This window comes from Triticum aestivum, chromosome 2D (assembly GCF_018294505.1).
Source record: "Triticum aestivum cultivar Chinese Spring chromosome 2D, IWGSC CS RefSeq v2.1, whole genome shotgun sequence".
In the NCBI taxonomy this organism is placed as follows: domain Eukaryota; kingdom Viridiplantae; phylum Streptophyta; class Magnoliopsida; order Poales; family Poaceae; genus Triticum; species Triticum aestivum.
The window spans coordinates 588,635,990-588,644,529 of NC_057799.1; the positions used below are offsets into that span (position 1 = coordinate 588,635,990).

General features: G+C 45.2%; 1 non-coding gene and 1 pseudogene across 1 annotated transcript; both read left to right on the forward strand.

Annotated features, from left to right (window-relative positions):
* Nucleotides 1-1,837: 1,837 nt before the first annotated feature.
* On the forward strand, nucleotides 1,838-2,576 carry LOC123050192 (phylloplanin-like; annotated as a pseudogene).
* Nucleotides 2,577-4,733: 2,157 nt separating this feature from the next.
* Nucleotides 4,734-4,954, forward strand: LOC123056384 (small nucleolar RNA U3). Its single transcript, XR_006426765.1, has one exon. It is a non-coding gene; the product is annotated as a small nucleolar RNA U3 (small nucleolar RNA).
* Nucleotides 4,955-8,540: the final 3,586 nt, after the last annotated feature.

An 8,540-nucleotide genomic window follows, 5' to 3' on the forward strand; every position in this document is an offset into this window, starting at 1 on the left:
ATAAAAGAACAAAGAGGTACTCCCACCTTTCCTGTTTATAAAGCTTATCTCAATTTTTTTGTTTTTCTAATTTAGAGGGCTCATCTCCATCTCATTTTTAGTTTTCAATGCGCATTAAATATTTGCATGCAAGAATTAAAAAGGAACACACCAATGCATGTAATGTTCCTACTCATCTAGTGGTCAAGCATGCATGCACTGTAATTAATCCAAATTAATGCATGAGTTTAATTAGGGTAGTTTTGTAAAGTACGAGATACATTCCTCCAATCACAAAATGCCTTGGTTGATGAGATTTGAGATTTGAGCCCTATAAACAGGAAGAGAGGAAGTAGTGGACTAACTTCTTTGGGCTTTGCCTATTAGGAGCAAGTAATGACGCCACCGCTGGAGCTAATGCATGCAAGGACGACTCCCCTCCATGATACTGCCGCATCAATGCCTAATAGGCAACTCGTACATCCACTTAATTGTTGTCTACAGGCGCATAGATACATGGAAAACAGCACCATATGTAACTGTATGTTACAAGCATACCTATGTATGTATGCACGTTTATGCGGAGTCCAAATGCAACACTTCCCCGTCCATGTAGCTCATATAAAAAAGATAAAGAGAACATAAGAGGCTACACAAATATCAGTCAACTACTCACCACAAACATATAATAGTGAGACTATAGAAAAATGAGCATATAATAGTGAGATTTCTACAAAATTGTGTTTTCTAAAGAGTAATGGATTAGTGACATCGGTGTTATCCTTACAAAAGAAAAGAAAATGAAAACTAAAAAAATAAAAAAATGAAGTTCTATGGAAGAATGAATTCGTGGCTATGGTATTACTCTTTTAGAAGAAAGAAAATAAAAAAATCAAACATCAAAATAATAAGTTTTCTGAAAATAAATGAAACTCTTTAAAAAGAAAGAAAACTGAAAAGAAAAACCTTTCAAAACTTGCACTGAAATTGTATTTTTTTTAAATATGCAAAGAATAAGCATAAAATAGTGCAATTTTCACATTCTACTATAATACAAACATATTGTTTAGTACTTCCATTTATACTTACACACACAGAAACAAATCTAAAACAAACGATAACAAAATTTGCACAAAATATACACACAAATTGCGCTTTTTTCAAATATGCAAGAATAAGCATACAATAGTGCCCAGATGACCATATAAGCAAGCTGAATAAAAAATATAGAAGGTCTTTTGAGGAATTTGTAAACCAAACTAATTTGTGTATAACTAAATTTATGACTTGATTTTGTCAAAAAAAAAATTGTGACTTACGTGCAAAGCACGTGTCATTGACTAGAAGTCAATAAGTCCACACGCATGCGCCAATCGAGCACGCCCGCGGATCACGCGCGCACCCTAGCTAAGCTAGAGTTGTATGCCATCCGTTTGTTTGTTTGTTTGTTTTGCGTGGTATCTGGTATCCGTTGGTTGTGCCAAATAATCTGGTTCGATTGATCATTTGCCAATAATAAGAGACGGCGTGTCCATGCCCTCGTACCACTAGCGATCGATAATCTCTAGCTCGGCATGCATGCATACGCTGGCCCGTGAACTGAGCTGATGGAGATTTTTGCTGCAGCTTTGGAGCATGCGTTTGGGCCAAGTTGCTTGAAACTTTGGATCCTTCCTGCGGCCGACGCGGACGGCAGCGTGCCCAGCTACGACACTGCAAGCATGCGCACCGTGATTCAGTGAAACCAGCAATTGTTGCGGCTACCTAGTCGTGTTGAACGGCGGCAACTTGGCCTCCTCGCAAGCCTATAAAAGGGGGATCCATGCACCACACTCAGCACAGCACAACATCCTCTCACAGACACACATACAACAGAGAGATCAATCGAACGGATCCAACCCAATGGCAACCAAGAGCCTTCTTCTCGCCGCCCTCCTGGTCCTCGCCGTCGGCATGGCGCCGCAAGGTGCGGAGGCGGGCAAGCAGCCTCCAGTGGCAATCATCTCCGGCGTGGTGCCATGCAGCACCGGGAACTCCATCAACGCGGCTGCGGTTCCGCCATTCCCGAGTAAGGACCTCTGCCAGCCTCTTGCCTGGATCTGGATGCCATGGCCACCTTCCTTTCTTACGTTTCCTTTGCTTCTTTGCTGTGGACAGACGCTGCCGTGCAGATGGTGTGCGGCCGTGATGTGATGGCCAGCGCGACGGCCGACCGCAGTGGAACTTACACCATGAACATGGCCCGGCCTCCTCATCGCTGCTCGCCCCTCTACTGGGCAACCAGTGCAAGGTGGTGGTGGTCACCCCGCTAGCCGCCTGCAACGCGTCCCTGGCCAGCGTCACCGGGACGCTGACCGCACCGGTGCAGCTCCTGGGTATTGACAGTGGCAGTGGCAGCGGTAGCGGCAGCGGCGGCCTTGGGGGGCTTGGCGGCCTAATTGGCCTCATCGGCCAGATCGTGGGCGGCCTCCTCGGCGGCATCCTTAACATCATCCCATTGCCCTTCTCCGTCGTCTAGATGCTCCTACTACCAGCGTGTCGATCGAAGACACGACGTACCTAAATAATAAATACATGTCAACCTACCAATGTACCCAATGGCCAACTATCCTTTATTATGTAAAATCTACTAATGTTGTATGTGTTACCGCTTCTAAGAAGCACATAAGAAAGCATATCGCGTAATACCCTGAGTATTTGTCGTGTGATCAATGTTCTTTGTGAAAAATAAAGCTAATGTTTGTGATTCTATATGTGGGCGGCCTAGTTGTGTATAACACGATAATTTGTCTATTATTTATTATGTAAAATCTACTCATGTGGTATGTATTACCGCTTCTAAGAAGCACATAAGTAAGCATATCGCGTAATACTCTGGGTGTGTGTCGTGTGATCAATATTCGTTTGTGAAAAATAAAGCTACATATGTGATTCTATGTGTGGGCGGCCTAGTTGTGTCTAACATGATAATTTGTGTATTACTAGAGGCTCACCCGTGCTTTGCGGCGTCATTCTTCACTCGTGGGATTAACTCTTTTTTTATCGAGTTGCTTATTTCGGTTGATTGTTTTGTTTGGCTTTTATCTACGTTGGCTTGGGTTTTAATTATGTTACGATGGTGCAGTTTTCAACTTTTCATAAGCGTGCTAGATTGCTGTTGGAGACACTTTGTCCTGAGAGGAAAATGAAGTTGTTCGGTGCATGATTTATAATGTCTTTACTGGTTTTGGTCTTGGTGTAAGCAGATGGTGATTGTGTGAGCCGCTTGAGAGCTCATATTCTACGTTGAAATCATAGAATTGGTACGATGACGTTCAGGTCGTCCCATGAAGCTCTTTACTCACTGAGCTCAGCTCCCTAGACCGCTCCCTCATTTAGGGTTTTTCCCACTCGTGAGGCTGCTAGCTAAGGAAAAACAGGCAACCTTTTTTACTTGAAAGGTTCATTAAATCAAAAGATGTACACATATTTTTAAAATATTACGGATTAAGAAATGAATGATTTTTGTAAAGGGTTGTGAATTTTAAAACATCAATGGATTCCAAAAATATTTATGAATTTTAAAAAGTTTCTCAAACTAAACAAATCACCAATTTGAAATTGTTTGTGAACAAATATATGCAGATAAAAGTTCATGATTTTTTTCAAAAATCATGGGTATGAAAAATATATTCAGGTCATTTAAATGTTCATGAATATTAATAAACGATCATGAATTAAAAAATACAACATTACAAAATTAAAAATAAAAGGAAAAGACAAAACCCAAAACACTTAACCAACAACACACACTTACAGGCGGACCCCTTAATGTCCCCACAGGCCCCGACACACCAGAAGGCTCCAAATCAAGGGAGAGTATATAAAATACTAAGCCATGGATATATGAGTTTTCACCTACATAAAATAATATGTTCATAATTTAAGCAAAACCATACAACGGCAAAGCAAATTAGGGAAAGTTTTATTCATTCACTTATGTTTATTGGGTAAAAATTAAGTTATACTTAAATATGGATATTATTTAATCAATGTGCGCTCCAGTATTCGTTCCTTTCTTCTTTTTCACTTGTCATTTGTTTTTAGAAACATTCTCTAATTTGGGCTTCAACCATCTTTTGTCTTATATTTTCCCTTACAACCCCGAGAGGCCGGGTTCCATTTGTGTCTCTCCTTTTTCTTAACATAAGTTGGCTCGTCTCTTAGAAACTAAGAAGATTCATTATCATCTTTTTGTGTGAATCGACATTGATTTGATCCTGGCATTCCATATTTCCACGTCACTATCACAGCATGCGACATCGGTATAGTTTATGTTTTAGGAAGAGAAGAAGCTTCATGTGCACTCGCAAAAAAAAAACTTCATGTGCAAAAGGGAAAGAAAAAAGTAGGCTGAGGCCCAAAGAGCAATCTCATTCCTTACTTAGTACCGTAACGGGCCAGGATTCCAGACCACATAGCATACTGGGCCGCTCCATCACACACTAAACGCCCGGGCATTATGCAGGGAACAGAGGTGTTTTAGTACCACCTCGGCTGCTTACAAGCAGCAGAAGCACTGGCGGAGCTTCAGCAAGGCTACATGGGCCATGGCCCGCCCAGCTTTGCACCACATCCTCCTATTATAGCCGGCCCATGGGCCGGGGAAAAACCAAGTTCATGCAATTTAGCCTACCCAGCCCGTCCAGGAATTTGCTGCTAGCTCCGCCACTGAGCAGAAGCAGCTTAAAAGGGAACTTCCACGGCATTTATACACGACCTTACTTGAACAGGATCTGTTCTATAGGCTCGTACCGTTGCATCCTTGACTAATAAGGAGGCAAGCACTTAAGATTGGTTGATGACATCTGACCTGTGTGCCAAAGCGTGATTAACGGCTTGGATCAGCTGCTGGTTCTATGGCTGTAGATGGATGATCGTTCCTGTTCAGCCTAGCTGACACAGACAGGGTGGCTCACAGGTTGTCTGACAAGTCTCTCCCCTCCCCTTTTTTGTGATGTTCTCTTCCCCATTTTTGCAATGATCTGCACACACAGTGGTGCAAAGTTGCAGCTGATGCACACTGACAGTAACAATGCTCTCTTCACATGGTACGCTGGTGCTGAGCATCCAATTTGCTAACCTTTCTTCCGAGGGGCTATCAAGATCAACCTGGGGGCTCTTCATCCAACACACGAAACGAACTGAGATCGCTCACTCATGTTGTCACATGGCCCGGCCAAAGAACGCCTTTTTGCAGCGAGACACGGCCGGTGCCACTCGCCGAGGCGGGGCCAGAAGCTCATGGGGCTGGAGCTGATTGAGCCACATGTCTCGCTGCAAAGCTTCTCATGCATCGATCGGCGCTGGCCCAGGCACGCTTCTTTCCCAGATCGAATGAATCCTCTCCGATCTCCTACCACTAAATTTCCTTCTGAAAAGCTTCCGTGCACATGCCACAGACGGCCGTGTCTCACTGGATCGATCTAAATGATTCCTCTCTGGCACGGTGGCACCGGCCATGCCTTGAGATTCCTCACGGCAACAGTCGTCACTGCTGAAACAAGACTTCCCATGCGTGTGTGACCTCTGGGAGACTTCTGAAGTGATCTTATGAGCCCTTTGACAATCGAGCCCGTGCGTGATAATTCACACACTGTGTGATGCGCAATCACTCCATGGTTACGCTCAAGAATAGAATGGCATCCCATGCCATGAGTCAACAAGTGGTCGCCAGGCCTGCAGGTCGGTCCATACATGCATTATTGCACATCCATGAGCACCCCCCGTGCTCCTCTGACTTCCACATTCGCATCACCGAAAAATGGCAGCCCCCACGCGGTTGAGGTTAGGGAGAAATTGCCGGCTTGGCGCGTCGTTGCTTCTACCAGATCAGACCAACGTGGTTTGCTTGGTTCGTTGCCTGTAGCAGCACAGATGACGCACAGCACAACGTCTGACATGGTGCCTACTCCTTTTTGACATGATCTTGGTTAGGACTTAAGAGTCAACCGGCCGGCACCTGTTAGCTAGATCCCACGTACTACTGTCAGGCAACTGATGGGTCCCATTAAATGCGTGGATCAAACCAAGCTTTTGACTTTACGTAAACGCAGCTATAGCTTGCATTATTCTGAAGAAAAAAAAACACGGTTTTCTCCAACAAGTGCCCTAGCTAGCTATGAGATGCACAGAGATCTAAGCAACACTAACCACCTAGTTAGCATAGCCAGCCAGACCGTTGTGCAGCAGCTCACTAAGCACAATTGCAGATGATGACACAGGGATCTCGACGATCGAGTTGGCCCTTGTGTTGATGCCGTTGGTAGTGCCTCAAATAAGCTACGAACCACCATGCACATGGTCGAGCCATCGAGTACGTCGAGACGTTTGAGACGGGCAATGCGGTACGTACACCAGGTAGGGACATACGGGTTGCGTGCATGGTGCCGCGCGCGGCCGCGATCATCGGAAGGCTCCCCGGCGGGAACGCCGCAGCCAGTCTGACGAACCGTCCGGTTAAGCTTGCCAGTGCAATGCAGTGCAACCTCCGACGAGAATTGGTGGAGAAAGTCTAAGCTTGATATGATCATAGTATTTTTTCTCGTTTTCGTCGTGACTACACAATGTTTCCATCAGCAATGAGAAGGAACAACTAGGCACACAGGAACTGTTGTACTGTAGTAATTCGACACTGACTCAAAGGGAACCGATGTAACCAGGAAAGGAAAGTGAGAGTTCAGGGGTCATAAAGGAGTTGACCCGTGCACCCAGGCTGCGAATGCGATAGACACGGGCTCCACAGGCAGGCCCATCTGGCCCAGCGTACCTAACAACAAAATAACGACGGTGCGGGGTCCGCATTGTGTAGGCCTCTGGGCTTCCGTCATAGCCCACCCGGACTGTTCGCATGCGGGGTTTGGGGTCAGATGTAGGGGTGGATTAACGCTCGTTAAGCTCGTACTCGTTAAGGGTCTCTTTGATTCAAAGGATTTTCATAGGATCTTTGAAGGATTAGAATTCTTAGGAATTTTTCCTACGTTGATCGTTTGATTCGTAGGATTGAATCCTGTAGGATTTTTTCCTAAGGATTCATTTGTACTATATTTTACAGGAATTCTAACATCCACTCCAACCTTTTGAAAGAAATCCTTTATTTTTTCCGTGACACAATCAAACAAACTCAAATCCTATAGGGATCCAATGGACATACCATTCCAATCCTACGTTTTCCCTATTCCTGTGTTTTTGCAATCCTATGAATCAAAGAGGCCCTAAGCTCGTGATCGTTAAGGCTCGGCTCGTTAAGCTCGTTAAGATTAACGAGCAGAAACTCGTGCTCGGCTCGGTTCGTTTGAAGCTCGTTAAGCTCATGAGCGCTCGTTAACAGATTATAATGTGCTACGTTCTACATGATGAGTGCATAGTTGTGGTTTTTAAGATGAAATATGGTGGCTACGAAAGAAATACACTCGTTTGTTGCGGCCTATGTCGATTAGATTAAATAGATGAGCTGAGGTGCTACAGAAATTTTGCCACGTAAGATGAAAATATGTGTTGTATTGTTACTAACGAGCTTAACGAGCTGCTCATGAAAGTCGTTAGCTCGCTCGTTAAGCTTGTTAAGCTTAACGAGCTGAAATTTATGATTGGCTCTGTTCATTAAAAAGCGAGCTATGAGCTTAACGAATTGAGCTATCAAGCGCTTATTAAGCTCGCGAGCTACGAGCTTTTGGTCCAGTCCTACTCAGATGGTCAGTTTGCCCTGGTTTCACACTGGACACATCATTCAAGCCAGAAAATTCACAGGACAGGAAAAAGGCAGTGTATTATTTAGTACACTCACTCATTCAGGAGAGGAGACGCCTCCTGCTCGGCTTCCGTTAACGATAAGCTGCGTCCAATAGTTTTGCTGTACCCCTATGGTATCCATTGGCCGCGGGTGTCCATGACGTGCACGTAGTGCATAGTAGGGTTTTAGGTAAAGAAACGTGCGTGCAGCGGATTGAACCTGTCTGAAAAGCGCACGGTATATTCTTTGTGGAAATAGCAAGCGCTAGTACTGGTGTTCAGTAATCTTGCGAGTGATGGATATATAACCACATGCATGTGAATGGGTTCCCAGCTGACGCTTTCCACATTTTCCACAGAAAACCCTTTGGATTGGTTGACGTTTTTGTTGGACGGATCAGTCACGGATCGTATATCCGGGTCACCCCCCAGTCCTAACCTGCATGTGTTAGGTGCACACAGCACACATTGGCTACTTGCACTATCATGAGGCATGGGCAGTGGCTATATGACAGTCGCTTGAAAAGAAATTAGATCAGTCGATTTGTTTTAAGTCGTTGGATGAAAAATGAATGGGAAGATCTCTTTCTTCAACCCCTAGCCACATCTCATGTTCATCCTTTTCCTCAAACCGCCTGCCGTACCACCGGCCCAACCGCCTGCTGCCGCCACCCACGGCCGGCGGCGCTCCGGCGCCTGCCTCACCGCCCCGCCGTCGCCCAAACCGCCGTGTTGGCGCCCGCCAGCCGCCACGGCCACCCTCTAACCCCGGCGAGGCACAGGATTTTTTG